We start from the raw sequence: 16,035 nt of genomic DNA, 5'->3' as shown, positions 1-16,035 counted from the left end.
TTCTATGATTCTATGACTGATGCACAATGTTTACAATGTGTACACCTCAGTGTGTAGCATGTGCAAAATGCACTGCAGCAACTTGTGAAGCTTCACTTGACAGCACCTTCCAAACCCACAACCCTGGGAACACCACTATCTGCAATTTCCACTCCGAGCCAAACCATCTTGACTTGGAAATATATCGCCATTCCAGGGTGATATCAGGGTCCATAACCTTTGCTACATCCAGTGCCTTCAGCTGCTTCTTAATATCACATGGAGTGAATCAAATTGGCTGAAAAGTGGCATCTGTGATGCTGGGGACCTTCGGATGAGGCCGTGATGGATCATCCACTTGTTTGAAGATGGCTGTAAGTGTTTGGATAAACCTCCACTATTGTATAAGGGTTTAATCCCCTGACGATGATGAGTTAGCTGATTTCAACTGAGCAAGTAATAAGCACTTTTATACATGATATCAGTACTTGCGAGTTGGAGTAGGCAAAGGTCAAGCAGACTGCTTGCTCCTGTTTACTTAGTGACCCTGAAACAAAGTACATGTGGTGATGACAGACGAACAAGAGTCATAGGTTACCCTTTCTCAGATGAGATAAGGAATTGGAAAAACAAACTTCATTAAATAAAAACAGTACACCTGATGATATTACGCTCTCCGTTATGCTCTTCCGATATTGAAACACCTGGAGTTGATGACAATTACTGCTGGTCTGCCACAATGAATATAAAATGACCACAAGTATAGTGATCCATAGCACTCAGCACAGAATGGTGTGCTTAAAAACAGAATTGGAATGTAGAAAACAAGTGACGAGGATATTATCAACACTGAAAATTATGGACTGTTGAATTTTATAATCTCAGCTCTGCTGCGAGATGAAGCTTCCTACCACAGGAAAAAATATTGACCTTCAACATTGTGCCTTAGAGATGTGTAGTATTTAATGGTCAATTTATGGAGCAGCAGTGCAACAAAAAAAAGACTTGTCTCTTTCTCTTCACAGTGCTGTATATATTGTGCACTGGGGAATGGTTTAAATAGATAATTAGTAAGTAATATTTTTTTAAAAAGCTTTTATTGATTAGATTTTAGTTTTAAGTAATGCAAATATCACCAAGACTGATTATAAAAGTAAGCATTCTATTTACATGCAAGAATGTGACCAGGGGCTTGTTGCAATGAGTTTACTCCTGCTTCTAGTTTCTATGTTTCTGTTAAAATTCTAACAGGGTTAGACAAGGTGGATTCAGAAAGAATGCTCCCAATGGCATGGGAGTCCATAACTAGGAGTCATAGTTTGAGGATACGAGGGTAAACCTTTTAGAACTGAGGTGAGAAGAAATTTCTTCACCCAGAGGGTGGTGAATGTGTGGAATTCATTATCACAGAATGTAGTTGAGACCAAAACATTGTCTGATTTCAAGAAGAAATTAGATATAGCTTTTGGGGCTAAAGGGGGTCAAGGGATATGGGGGGAAGGGGTGATCAAGATATTGAATTCGATGATCAGCCATGATCAATCAAGATGGTGGAGCAGGCTTGAAGGGCCGAATGGCCTACTCCTGCTTCTCATTTCTATGTTTCTATAACCATTGTCAACTCTACAGCCCACCTTCCACCACCACAACATTCCTCATAATACAAATGATCAACATCCCTTTTACACTAGCGATGTAAAGTGTGAAATATTTCTGTAGTGTTCAATGACTTTTAACCTCATCCTAAACAGTATGCGTCATTGGCAAGTGAGTTCTGAAATTAATCCTATAAATATCAAAAGATGTCTTTCAAACTTGTATTTTCAATGCAAGTGAAAAGTGACTCTTCGCATTTCTCACAAAGTGGAACTGGGGAAATGTTCGGAAGAGTATAACACCTTTAAAACATTCACAGGTTGCTCTGAAACTGTGAGCATGCTTAGAATGTTCCACATTGCAGGAAACTACTGCAGACCTGAATGGGTTAGTCTGACACGTGGCTGCATTGTAACCCTGTCAGAGATTTGTCACTCGTGACTTGTCAGGTTACAGCACTCAGGAAATAAATATTGCAATTCTCTGTCACAGATGATGTATCTTTGTTTACATCAACAGTCTACTTAATGGAGATTTTCTCTGCTGTCTCAGTCACTTGTTTAAATTCTTTCATTTCATGTCTAATATCCTTCAGATGTTAATATGAGGCTAAGCTCCCAAAAAGGTGGAAGTCCGCAAACTTTATCAATCTTACTTTGAATTAAAAGCAAACTGTTCTTAATTTCAAGCGTGGGTTACAAAGTTTATGTCTTAGTTACCTTTCAAAATTCCAATCTTATAAACATCTGGGAATAATTGAATGCACTGGCAGAGGAAAGTGCAAGTCAGAGTGATGGATAAGTAAAAGGTGCAGTGCCATGAAATGAAGTGATTTCTATTGAATTGTCCAAACCAAAAGGGAACTCACCTGCTAAAAATTGTACTTTACACACAGTTCATTCTGTTTTTCTGTACGCTTGAGGTCACAAAGCACACATTTTTTTTATGTGTATGGCATTAACTTTCACTTTTCATCCCCTGGTTTCTGTCAATCACACAGCCAGGAACACAATGCATCTTGATAATGGATTTTGCAGTAGATTCCATTCATATGCCCCATTGATCCAGACACTGAGCTTCTAAGCTAACTAAGGAGCATCTCGGAGTTTTCAGTACATTTTGTGAGCAGTTACCCACCTGTTTCCAGCAGGAAGCTGTATAAAGTATGATAATAAAGTCCATTGCTGACTGTAGGACACCATATGCAATTTTCAGATGTAAATGGGTGGAGCACAATCCAGATGTTCTCTGCTCAATTGCTCCAGACACTGACCAGCTAAAGCAGCAGTCTCCAAATAACCGCTAGTAGCTCCTCATAAATTTGCCCAAAAAGGTTTCATGGAAACATTTGTGGCTCCAGGAGTTATCCTCCCTCCTCTCCCCAACCTCACGTTCAGTGCCCAAACAGGCAGCTGCCAATTAGCATTCAAATTAGGCCTAAACCGAAAAATTGTTAGCTCTCCCAACAACTTATATTATATACATGTATGTAAATGTATAAATATAAAATAAATGTTAAAAGTACAGGTCAGTCACCATCTAAAAGAGAAACATAGGTTAAGGTTGAGTAAAATCCTAGATTCAGAATTGAAACAGAAGTGGTGAGATGAGTGGTAATTGTAATATGGAATATCATGGGATATCGGAAAGCGATATGAATTCCACAGATTGTAAGTAGGAATTGGAGCTGTTGCTAAATAAAGAAGACTGGCAACCAAAATGGGAAAATATGCAACTAAAGAAAAGTGCCATATGGTTATAGAATAAAGCCTCGAAACAGCCTTCACAAAAGACATATGGACAAACAAGCCCTCCATATACACAGGATCTGCTCAGGCAAGGAGGAACATAACTACCTCCACAGATGCTGGAAGACGCCTTCGTAAGAACAGGATATGACGCTCCACTCATCATCGACAGTTCTGATGCGCCACAGTGAAAATCTGCACCAACCTCCTCAGAAGACAAACACGGAACATGACCGACAAAGTACATTTCGTCGTCCAGTACTTCCCCGGAGCGGACAAACTACGACATCTTCTTCAGCATGTTATTGATGAAGATGAACATCTTGCCAAGGCCATCCCCACACCCCCACTACTTGCCTTCAAACAACCGCGCAACCTCAAACAGACCATTGTACACAGCCTTCAGGAGAACAGCGACCACGGCACCACACAACCCTGCCACAGAAACCTCTGCATGACATGCCCGATTGATGACATGGATACCACTATCACACGTGAGAACACCACCCACCAGGTACACGGTACATACTCTTGCGGAGGAAGTATTGGGGTTCTTAAGAAACATTTAGGTAGACAAGTCCCCAGGGCCTGATGGGATATACCCCAAAATACTAAGAGAGGCAAGGGAGGAAATTGCTGGGACCTTGAGAGAAATCTTTGTATCCTCACTGGCTACAGGGGAGGTCATGATGTGGAAATGCCGGCGTTGGACTGGGGTAAACACAGTAAGGAGTCTAAAACACCAGGTTAAAGTCCAACAGGTTTGTTTGGTAGCAAACGCCACTAGCTTTCGGAGCGCTGCTCCTTCGTCAGATGGAGTGGAAATCTGCTGGCAGGATGAGGGTAGAGCAGATTTCCACTCCATCTGACGAAGGAGCAGCGCTCCGAAAGCTAGTGGCGTTTGCTACCAAATAAACCTGTTGGACTTTAACCTGGTGTTGTTAGACTCCTTACAGGGGAGGTCCCAGAGGATTGGAGAATAGTTCCTTTGTTTAAGAAGGATAGCAAGAATAATCCAGGTAATTATAGGCTGGTGAGTCTTATGTCAGTGGTAGGGAAATTATTGGAGAGGATTCTTCAATAATATAAAGGGGGAGGTGGCTAGATGGGTGGAGAACTGGCTTGGTCATAGAAGACAGAGGGTGGTAGTGGAAGGGTCTTTTTCCGGCTGGAGGCCGGTGACTAGTGGTGTACCGCAGGGCTCTGTATTGGGACCTCTGCTGTTTGTGATTTATATAAATGATCTGGAAGAAGGAGTAACTGGGGTGATCAGTAAGTTTGCAGACGACACAAAACTGGCAGGACTTGCAGACAGTGAGGAACATAGTCAGAGGCTACAGAAGGATATAGATAGGCTGGAAATTTGGGCAAGGAAATGGCAGATGGAGTTCAATCCTGATAAATGCGAAGTGATGCATTTTGGTGGGAATAATGTAGGGAGGAGCTACACGATAAATGGAAGAACCATAAAGGGTGTAGAGACGCAAAGGGACCTGGGTGTGCAAGTCCACAGATCTTTGAAGGTGACGTCACAGGTGGAGAAGGTGGTGAAGATGGCATATGGCATGCTTGCCTTTATAGGACGGGGCATAGAGTATAAAAGTTGGGGTCTGATGTTGCAGATGTATAGAACGTTGGTTCGGCCGCATTTGGAATACTGCGTCCAGTTCTGGTCGCCACACTACCAGAAGGATGTGGAGGCTTTGGAGAGAGTACAGAGGAGGTTTACCAGGATGTTGCCTGGTATGGAGGGGCTTGGTTATGAGGAGAGATTGGGGAAACTGGGGTTGTTCTCCTTGGAAAGACGGAGGATGAGGGGAGACTTAATAGAGGTGTATAAAATTATGAAAGGCATGGATAGGGTGAACGGTGGGAAGCTTTTCCCCGGGTCAGTGGTGACGTTCACGAGGGGTCATAGGTTCAAGGTGAAGGGGGGGAGGTTTAACACAGATATCAGAAGGACATATTTCACACAGAGGGTCGTGGGGGCCTGGAATGTGTTGCCGGGCAAGGTGGTGGAGGCGGACACACTGGGAACGTTTAAGACTTATCTAGACAGCTATATGAACGGAGTGGGAATGGAGGGGTACAAAAGAGTGGTCTAGTTTGGACCAGGGAGCGGCGCGGGCTAATTGTTCCTTGTTTCTCGTTTCAAGGCTTCATTCTATGATCATCTTGCTGGTGCCAGTACAGAGCGAGACTGCGGATAGTTGGGAACCTGTCTCAGGGGCAGGGAATTCATATGGTGTTCGTGGAAGTGGAAATGACTAGGGTTGGGAAGCATTTTCCGATCAGGGCCATTGTGATCTCCTGGACTCGATTCGATTGCCTCAGAGGGTCGGAGAGGAATTTCCCAGATTTTTTTTTCCCCATATTGGCCCTGGGGTTTTTCACTCTGGGTTTTCGCCTCTCCCTGGAGATCACATGGTCTGGAATGGGGGGGTGGGGGTGAGTTAATAGGTTGTAATGAACAAAGCATCGTAGCTGTGAGGGACAGCTCGGTGGATAGGATATTGGTATGTAGATAGGCTGGAAAATTGGGCGGGGATCCTGGATTCAGGATTCAATCCTGGACCGGGGAGCGGCGCGGGCTTGGAGGGCCGAAGGGCCTGTTCCTGTGCTGTATTGTTCTTTGTTTGTTCTTTGTTCTTTGAGACAGGATTTATTCCCACTTGGAAATAAGTGGACGTATTGGCGAGAGGGAACATGGTTTTGTGAAGGGGAGGTCATGTCTCACTAACTTGATCGGGTTTTTCGAGGAAGTGACAAAAATGATTGATGAGGGTAGGGCAGTGGATGTTGTCTACATGGACTTCAGTAAGGCCTTTGACAAGGTCCCTCATGGCAGACTGGTGCAGAAGTTGAAGTCGCATGGGATCAGAGGTGAGCAGGCAAGGTGGATGCAGAACTGGCTTGGTCATAGAAGACAGAGGGTAGCAGTGGAAGGGTGCGTTTCTGAATGGAGGGCTGTGACAAGTGGCGTTCCTCAGGGATCAGTGCTGGGACCTTTGCTGTTTGTATATAAATGATTTGGAGGAAAATGTAACTGGTTTGATTAGTAAGTTTGCGGACGACACAAAGGTTGATGGATTTGCGGATAGCGATGAGGACCATCAGAGGATACAGCAGGATATAGATTTGGTGGAGGCTTGGGCGGAGAGATGGCAGATGGAGTTTAATCTGGACAAATGCGAGGTAATGCATTTTGGAAGGTCTAATAAAAATAGGAAATATACAGTAAATGGCAGAACCCTTAAGAGTATTGATAGGCAGAGGGATCTGGGTGTACAGGTACACAGGTCACTGAAAGTGGCTGTGCAGGTGGAGAAGGTAGTCAAGAAGGCATACAGCATGCTTGCCTTCATCGGCCGGGGCATTGAGTTTAAAAATTGGCAAGTCATTGTTGCAGCTTTATAGAACCTTAGTTAGACCGCACTTGGAATATAGTGTTCAATTCTGGTCACCACACTACCAGAAGGACGTGGAGACGGTACAGAAAAGATTTACCAGGATATTGCCTGGTATGGAGGGCATTAGCTATGAGGAGAGGTTGGAGAAACTTAGTTTGTTCTCACTGGAATGACCGAGGTTGAGAGGCGACCTGATAGAAGTCTAGAAGATTATGAGAGGCATGGACAGAGTGGATAGTCAGAAGCTTTTTCCCAGGGTGGAAGAGTCAATTACTAGGTTTAAGTGTGAGGGGCAAGGTTTAAAGGAGATGTACGATGCAAGTTTTTTACACAGAGGGTGGTGGAAGACTTACCAGGATGTTGCCTGGAACCCGCTGCCGGGGGAGATGGTGGGAGCAGATACGAAAGTAAGTTTTAAGGGGCATCTGGACAAATACATAAATAGGATGGGAATAGAGGGATATGGTCCCCGGAAGGGTAGGGGGTTTTAGATCAGTCAGGCAGCATTGTTGGTTCAGGCTTGGAGGGCCGAAGGGCCTGTTCCTATGCTGTAATTTTCTTTGTTCTTTGTTCTTTAACACCGCCCATCAGGTACACGGTACATACTTATGCGGCTCAGCCAATGTTGTCTACCTCATATGCGGCAGAAAAGGATGTCCTGAGGCATGGTACATCAGCGAGACAATGCAGACGCTATGACAACGGATGAACGGGCACCGCGCAACAATCACCAGACAGGCGTGCTCTCTTCCAGTCCAGGAACACTTCAGCAGTCAAGGGCATTCAACCTCCGATCTTCAGGTAAGCATTCTCCAAGGCGGCCTTCAAGACACACGACAATGCAGAATCGCTGAGATGATGTGAGCGTAGAATCACTGAGCAGGAACTAATAGCCAAGTTCCACATGTGTGAGGACGGCCTCAACTGGGATCTTGGGTTCATGTCACACTATATGTAACCTCCATCATTTGGCCTGGGCTTGCAAAATCCTACTAACTGTCCTGGCTTGAGACAATTCACACCTCTTTAACCTGTGATTATTCCTCTCTCCACTTGCAATGTCTGTCCCTGTAAAGATTACCTGAAAAGACTCGCATTCCAATCATTATCTTGCAATTGTGTCTCTGTCTATATATGCCCTGTTTGTGAACCCACTTCTCCACTCACCTGATGAAGGAGCAGCGCTCCGAAAGCTCGGGATTCCAAATAAACCTGCTAGACTTTAACCAGGTGTTGTGAGACTTATTACTGTGCATAAAAAATGAAGAGCGCAGACTAAATCAATTGACACTTCGGACAATTTTAGTATTTTTTGACCACATTGGAGAAAGATTTTCTCGTCAATACCTACGGCAACATCATGCACACAAGTAGAAGTCGTGCAACTATGATTTAATTGTGAGGGGTTTGCTGCAGTAGATAAGGACCAACTGTTCCCATTGACCAGAGGGTCAGTAACTGGAGGATACAAATTTTAAAAAACTGACATAAAAAAGAGGAAAGATGAGGAGATATTTTTAACTCAGCAAATCGTTACAATCTGGAATGCACTGTTCGAAAGAGCGATAGAATAAGATGCAAAAGTAACTTTCAAATGGGAATTGGATCTCTACTTAAAGGGAACAACTTGCAGTGCAACAGGGAAAGAACAATTGAGTGTGACGTATTGGTATTTCTTTCAAAAAGCAGAACAAGCTCAGTGGACCAAATGGTCTCCTTCTGTGAGCATAAAAACACAAGAGATAGGAGCAAGGGTAGACCACATGACTCATCAAACCTGCCCCACCATCCAGTACATCCAGTCTGTTCCAGCCTTAAGTGTATTCAACAATGGAGCATCCACAATCCCCTGGGGTGGAGAATTCTAAAGACTCTCTTTGAATCCTTTGAATTAAATAATTTCTCCTCAACTCAGTCCTAACTCAGTCCTAAATTATTCTGGGAGTGTGATTTAGATTCTCTCAGTGTTTCAACACTTCTCAAAATATTCTGCTTTTTTATTCTGAAGCGAATAACTCCACATTTACCCACATTATATCCATCTGCCATCTTGTTGCCCACTCACTTAACCTGACTATATCGCTTTGCAGCCTCTCTGTGTTCTCCACACAGCTTGCATTTCTACCTAGCTTTGTATTGTCAGCAACTTGGCTATAAATCTCTGTCCCTTCATCTAAGACATTAATAGAACAGTGCTACATGTTTCTATGATTACAAGTAGATAATGGGGAACATTTTCTCACAGTAGTGAAATTTATTTATATATGTTTTTTTCCTGACCAAATCAGAGATCTCAGTGTGTCGTAGGGCTGGAGGAGAAGAAAAGAGAGGGTGGGAAAAATAGTGGAGTGATTTGAAATAGGTAGTTAAGGCAGTGGATAGCTGAGCCATAGAGGTGAGGGAACTCGCATGTCCAATCCTCAACCTGCCAAGAGTTATAATAAAGAAAAGCACAGCACAGCAACAACCTATTTGGTCCTAGAAGTCCATGCTGATTAACTAAACTAATCTGGAGGGGGATGGGAACTGATGCAGGAAGTCAGATGGAAGTGAAGTGGGGACAGAAATAAAAGGCAATAAAGGTAAAAGTGGAAGGCAGAGAAACCAGTACAGAGAACAGAGACTGGAGAACTCAGTGAATGAGTCCAGGAAGGCTAAGAGAAATAAAACACAGGGAGAGTGTGCAAAGCCTGACAGGACAGATGGTCTGAGGTGAGTTTGCTTGAATGCAAGGAGTAGGACAGGGAAGGTGGATGAACTTAAAGCTTGGATTATTACATGGAACTATGATGTTGTGGCAAATATGAAGACTTGGATGAAAGAAGGGCAGGACTGGCAGCTTAGCATTCCAGGATTTAGATGCTTCAGGCGAGATAGAGAAGGTGACAAAAGACATGGGGGTGTTGCTTTACTGATTAGGGAGAATGTGACAGCTATACAGTGGGAGAACACATTGGTGGGATCATGCAGTGAGACCACATGGGTAGGAGTCAGGAACAGGAATGGTGCAATCACACTGTTGGGGTTGTACTACAGACCTCCCAACAGCCAGTGGGAAGTGGAGGAACTGATATGTCAGCAGATTATGGGAAGATGTAAATGCAACAGGGTTGTTGTGATGGGCGAATTTAACTTCCCCAACATAGACTGGGATTCCTTTAGTGCCAGGGGATTGGACAGGGCAGAGTTTGTTCAGTGGGTCCAAGAGTTCTTCGTGAGACAATATGTAGATAGTCCAACTTGGAAAAGGGCTGTCTTAGACCTGGTTAGCTAGTGGCTTTCGCTACCAAATAAACCTGTTTATTGACAGGTGATTGATGTCTCAGTGGGGAACCATTTTGGAAACAGTGATCACAATTCTATAAGTTTCAAGATACTTGTAGAAAAGGATAGACGTAGTCCCAAAGTGAAAATACTAACCTGGGGGAAGGCTAAATATGACAGTATTAGGCAGGAGCTAGGAAATCTAGACTGGAGGCGGCTATTTGAGGGTAAATCCACATCCAATATGTGGGAGTCTTTTAACAATCCAGGACAAATATGTCCTGTAAAAATGAAGGAGAAAGATGGCAAGATTCGGGAACCCTGGATGACAAGAGAGATTGTGAGCTTAGTGAAAAAGAAGAAGGGGGCATACATAAATTTCAGAAAATTGAAAATGGATAAAGCTCATGAGGAATACGAAATAGCAGGAAAAAACTTAAACAGGAGCTTAGGAGGGCAAGAAGGGGCCATGAAATGTCCTTGGCAGGCAGGATCAAGGAGAATCTCAAGGGTTTTTACGTGTATATGAGGAAGATGTTAGCTAAGGAAAGGGTAGGTCCACTCAAGGACAGTGGAGGGAATTTGTGTGTGCAGCCAGATGAGGTGGGTGAGGTTCTTAATGAGTACTTTGCATCAGTATACATAAAGGAGAAAGATGTGGTGGATGGTGAGTATAAAAAGGAGGATGTTGACATTCCAGGACATGTTGAAATAAAAAGGAAGGAGGTATTGGAGGTTTTGAAAAACATTAAGGTGGACAAGTCCCCAGGACCAGATAGGGCCTATCCCAGAATACTGAGAGAGGCAAGGGAAAAAATTGCTGAGGCCTTGGCCAAAATCTTTGTACCCTCTTTAGCCACAGGCGAGGTACCAGAGGATTGGAGAGTAGCTAACATTGTGCCCTTCTGTTTAAGAAGGGCAGATGAGACAATCCGGGAAATTACAGGCCTGTGAGCATTACATCAGTGGTGGGGAAATTATTGGAGAAGATTCTTAGGGACAGGATGTTTGCACATCTAGAACAGAATTGACTTATTAGTGATAAGCAGCATGGTTTTGTGAAGGGGAAGTCATGTCTCACAAATTTGATTGAGTTCTTTGAGGAAGAAAAATTGACCAGGGCATGGCAGTGAATGTTGTATACATGGACTTTAGTAAAGCCTTCAATAAGGTTTCTCATGGCAGGCTGATACAGAAGGTGAAGTCATGTGGGATCCGAGGTGAGCTGGTAAGATGGATACAAAACTTGCCTGGGCATAGAAGCAGAGAGTAGCAGTGGAAGGGTACTTTTCTAACTGGAGGTCTCTGACAAGCGGGGTTCCACAAGGGTCAGTGCTGGGACCTCTGTTGTTTGTAATATATATAAATGATTTGGAGGAAAATGTAGGTGGTCTGATTAGTAAATTTGCAGATGATACAAAAATTGGGGGGGGTAGCGGATAGTGAGGAGGATTGTCAGAGGATACAGCAGGATATAAATCAGCTGGAGACCTAGCCTGAAAGATGGCAGATGGAATTTAACTTGGACAAGTGTGAGGTGATGTGATTTGGAAGGTCTACTGCAGAAGGAAAGTACACAGTAAATGGTAGAGCCCTTAAAAGTAACTATCGTATCTGCTTCCACCACCTCCCCTGGCAACGGGTTCCCAGGCACCCACCACCCATTGTGTAAAAAACCTGCCTCGTACGTCTCCTTTAAACCTTGCCCCTCGCACCTTAAACTTATGCCCCCTAGTAATTGACTCTTCCACCCTGGGAAAAAGCTTCCGACTATCCACTCTGTCCATGCCCCTCATAATCTTGTAATCTTCTATCAGGTCGCCCCTCAACCTCTGTCGTTCCAATGAGAACAAACCAAGTTTCTCCAACCTCTTCTCATGGCTAATGCCCTCCATGCCAGGCAACACCCTGGTAACTCTTTTCTGTACCCTCTCCAAAGCCTTCACATCCTTCTGGTAGTGCGGCGACCAGAATTGAACACTACATTCCAAGTGCGGCCTAACTAAGGTCCTATAAAGCTGCAACATGACCTGCCAATTTTTAAAATCAATGCCCCGGCTTATGAAGGCAAGCATGCCATATGCTTTCTTGACTACCTTCTCCACCTGCATTGCCACTTTCAATGACCTGTGCACCTGTACACCCAGATCCCCCTGCCTATCAATACTCCAAAGGGTTCTGCCATTTACTGTATATTTCCTATTTTCATTAGACCTTCCAAAATGCATTACCTCACATTTGTCCAGATTAAACTCCATCTGCCATCTCTCCACCCAAGTCTCCAACCAATCCAATATCCTGCTGTATCCTCTAACAGTCCTCATCACTATCTGCAAATCCACTAATCTTTGTGTCATCCGCAAACTTACTAATTAATCCAGTTACGTTTTCCTCCAAATCATTTATATATATTACAAACAGCAAAGATCCCAGCACTGATCCCTGAGGAACGCCACTTGCCACAGCCCTCCATTCAGAAACACACCCTTCCACTGCTACCCTCTATCTTCTAGATTTTGCTGTGTGACACAACATCCCTTCCAGGAACATTCAGACAAGCAATTCTACAGAGAAATCACCTGTTATTATTTTGCAATCTGTGGAAATGGCCATATGCCATAATATTAGAACTGGATTGGAAATTAGATGGTATCTTGGTCTAAAATGTTAGTTAAGTAAATGTCATATACAGTGAAATACACCAACCACAGAAAGGCAATTGCAAAGCTTTGTATTTTGGAGGATCAATAGTTATCAAAATCATTAGCGAGTATGACAGGGTAATATTTTCTGTATGAGCAGAATAATAGGTTGACAAAACCCATTAATCCATATTTAATTATATCTTCAAGCAGCATACGGAGCGATAAACAGGGACTGTTGTGTGTACCAGTCCCTTTCATCACAAAGGTATGTGCAAGCATGGCAGATTTGATGTGAGCAGTTAAGGTCATGTTCTGATTTGTCGCTCTCTCAGTAATTTTTCTGTGCCTACACTTTCACAGGTGAAATGCAATCATTCTTTGTTGGAGAAAATGCCTCTCATCTGAAGAAGCAAATGCACACTTCTTGGAGTGCTGACCTCGATTACACCCCCAACCCACGCCAAACCTTACTAATTAATAGGGATCTGAAGACTCCAATTCAAACATCATTAATCACCCATCAGACTTCTGGTGATATGTTCATCACCCACTAACCCACACGTTGTAATGAGTCAATTAATTCACAATAGGCAATATTTTTTCTAAGATCACGAGTGTAATTAATAAATTGCTGTCAGCAACAAAGTGTCATGAAATCAATGTAAATGTTCAATATATATCATCGGGGATTTGTGTGCGTTCAACATTCAGCAACACAAAAAAAAACACTTTCAAATGAACAGCCAAAGAATTGTCCATAAAACTGCAATGCAGCATTCAGCCAGTCATCTGGGAATCGCATTTTATTTTTAGAACTGTGATAGGACACAGGCCAAAGGTTTTCTCTTTTACAGAATTTTCTTCACACACAATACATAACATGGATTATTAGAGAGGCAAATGCAGGCACACGTGATGGAATTTTGGATAGATGGCTTGATTTCCAGCCCATCTCTTGATGATCACAACAACTTTATGTCTGGCACCCCATTGTTCGATATATTCCCACAGCGTGATAGCTTAACATTTTTGTGGCCGTTTAAAGGAGTCAAGTCATTGTGTGTGGTTAAAAGGAGAATATGGTCATTCTTCCTTTGCTTTCTCTGATGCCTTTGTGCTGATTTTCTCTTTGTCTCTTCTCTTTTTCCCCCTCCCACAGCCCTTTTCTGCTCTTATGGGTGGAGTTCATAGTGGTGTGGTGGGGACGGGAACAATTAGTGGCTACAGGTTACATCCAGGGTAGGATTGCAGGGACAATGCAGCCCTCATCAGCTCTCTTCTCAATATCTTCCAAATGATTTAGAATCATTGAATCATAGAATCCTACAGTGCAGAAGGAGGCCATTCGGCCCATTGAGCCTGCACTGACAACAATCCCACCCAGGTCCTATCCCTATAACCCCACTATATATCCTACTAACCCCCTAACACTAAGGGGCAATTTAACATGGTCAATCCACCTAACCTGAACATCTTTGGACTGCTTTTTAAAAATTTATTTTCACGGGGTGTGGGCATTGTTGACTAGGCCAACATTTATTGCCCATACCTCGTTGCCCTTGGGAAGGTGGTATGAGCTGCCTTCTTGAACTGATGCAGTCCATGTGGTCCAGGTGCACCAACAGTGTTGTTAGGGATGGCGTTCCAGGATTTTCACCCAGCGACAGTGAAGGAATAGCGATATCATTCTAAGTCAGGATAGTGTATGCCTTGGAGGGGAACTTGGCACTTCACCTTATCCCTTGTTCCTATCATGCCTCTTATGTCTTCAACTTCCCATTGTCCCCTACTCTCCCTACCATCTCTCTCAATACCTCAACCCTTCTATTTGGATTTACCTACTCCACGCTTTTATTCCACGACCAAATTGTTTCTTTGTCATTCAGTTCACCCTAATACCAACAATTGCATCAGCCTAGACTCAGCACTCCCTATCCCCAAGGGTGGGTGACAACAAGCCCCAGGACCCTTCACCCCTTTCCTGTTTCCTTATCAACCCCCTTCCTATCATTTCCCACAAATGGTTGTTTGTTTTCACAATTCAACTTATTTTTTTACATCAAATTGGAATGTGAAAAGATATTTGGGAGAATATTAACCTCAGATAAGTGTTAGGTGTTGCATTTTGGAAAGTCAAACAAGGATAGGACTTATACTGTGAATGGGAGGGCCCTGGGGAATGTTGAGGAACAGAGGGACCTAGGAGTACAAGTACTAGTTGATTGAAAGCGGCATCACAGGGAGACAGGGTGGTGAAGAAGGCATTTAGCGCATTGGCCTTCATCACTCAGGGCATTGAGTACAGGATTTGGGGCATTATGTTACAGTTGCATAAGTCATTGATAAGGCCGCATTTGGAGTATTGTGTATAGTTTTGGTCACCCTGTTATAGGAAAGGCATTTATAAATTGGAAACAGTGCAAAGAAGATTTATGAGGATTTGCCAGGACCAGTCAGCCTGAGTTATTGGGAGAGGTTGGCCAGGCTAGGACTTTATTCTTTAGAACATAGGGGAATGAGAGCGTGATCTTATTGAGGTGTACAAGATCATAGATATGATGAACGCACATTTTCCCAGGGAAGGGGAATTGAAACTAGAGGGTTTAAGGTGAGAGGGGAAAGATTTAAAAGAGACCTGAGGGGCAACTTCTTCACACAGAGGGTGGTGCGTATACGGAATGAGCTACCAGAGAAAGTGGTTGAGGCAGGTGCAACAGCAACATTTAAAAGCAGTCGGATAAGTACATGGATGGGAAAAGATTAGGGGGATATGGGCAAAATACAGGCAATTGGGACTAGCTGAGAAAGCACTATGGTCAGCATGGATCAGTTAGGCCGAAGGGCCTGTTTCCATGCTGTATTGTTCTATGTCTCTGTGCTCTATGACTCAAAAAATGAACAGGTTTGGATCAAGTAGGAGATTAATTTAAAAAAAAATCTGAATCCTGAACTAACCTCGCCTCCAATCCACTCACATTTTGTTTTAACAGAGATGGGATGGTGAGTGAGAATCCAGTGCCAGGCATTATTACTTTGATTATTATAATATGACTCTCAACCTCATTGTTGTTCTCCATTTGGAGGTTAGTTCTGGAAGGCCTAGTTTCTCAGGCCTTGGAAAACCTTGAAGCTAAACCTTCAGGTGAAGACTGCCAATTCAATGAGAGCCTTTTTACTTACCTCTTACATGCCTGGCAACGCCCCCATGATCGCACATCCCCTGGGCTTCCCTACAAGGCATTCAACCAACTTCGCCAGCCACTTCCAATTTATTCATTATCTATTCCTTTTAGTTATAGACCGGGGAGTGAGAGAAGATGGTTCTTCCTTTTTCATCTCTTGATTGACCACAACAATATTTGCTTTAAACAAGAGTTTTAACCCCTTTGAGTG

This window comes from Mustelus asterias, chromosome 1 (assembly GCF_964213995.1).
Source record: "Mustelus asterias chromosome 1, sMusAst1.hap1.1, whole genome shotgun sequence".
Taxonomy (NCBI): Eukaryota; Metazoa; Chordata; class Chondrichthyes; order Carcharhiniformes; family Triakidae; genus Mustelus; species Mustelus asterias.
The sequence above is the reverse complement of the archived record's forward strand: the minus strand, read 5'-3'. Positions refer to the sequence as shown.